Here is a 798-nt window from a genome sequence, read left to right as displayed (position 1 = left end):
GTCCACAGCATTGTGTTGGTTACAATGGCAGGTGAAGAAATTAATGACAACTACCCAGTAGAAATTTATGAGGTTTTGTTAGCCCTGGAGAGCTCCCTTGGTGCTGTGGATGACATGCTGAAGACCATGATGTCTGTTTCTAGAAATGAGTTGTTGCAGACGTTGGACCCACTTGAACAAGCAAAAGTGGATTTAGTTTCTGCATACACATTAAATTCAATGTTTTGGGTTTATTTGGCAACTCAAGAAGTTAATCCTAAAGAATATCCAGTAAAGCAAGAACTGGAAAGAATCAGAGTCTACATGAACAGAGTCAAAGAAATAACAGATAAGAAAATTGCTGCCAAACTGGACAGAGGTGCTGCTTCGAGATGCATCAAAAATGCACTTGGGGAGCCCAAACTGAAAACTGAGTTAAAGATTGCTGATAAAGGAAAAGGTGAAAACTAACCTTTTAGTTTTGATGTACATATATTCAAAAAGTACTTCATTTTTTATCAGTTGCCAATGCAAGGTTTAAATGGATTCTTTTTTTTAAATTCATATATAAACTTATACCTTAAATTTGTCATACCAAACCCTTTTTTTACTGAGAAAGATTAAGTTGTTTTGTGCAACAGACCAGCCCAGACCAGGGCAGTTCAGTCTGATGGGAACAGGGTCGTCGAGAAGGTAGACAAGGAGTTGGCGAGTGACAAAGAGACGCAAAAGGAGCTTGATGAGTCTGAGTGTAATTTTCACAGTTGAAAGGTTTGAAATATATACAGCAAAGATTACAAAAAACCGCAGAACAGTCAT

General features: G+C 37.7%; 1 pseudogene; it reads left to right on the top strand.

The window, feature by feature from the left end:
* The first annotated feature begins 24 nt into the window (after positions 1–24).
* LOC103731466 lies at positions 25–527 on the top strand (annotated as a pseudogene).
* The last annotated feature ends 271 nt before the right edge of the window (positions 528–798 follow it).

The sequence above is a fragment of the Nannospalax galili genome, unplaced genomic scaffold (assembly GCF_000622305.1).
Source record: "Nannospalax galili isolate Female #2095 unplaced genomic scaffold, S.galili_v1.0 scaffold25935, whole genome shotgun sequence".
Classification (NCBI taxonomy): domain Eukaryota; kingdom Metazoa; phylum Chordata; class Mammalia; order Rodentia; family Spalacidae; genus Nannospalax; species Nannospalax galili.
This window is presented reverse-complemented; position numbering and strand designations above follow the sequence as displayed.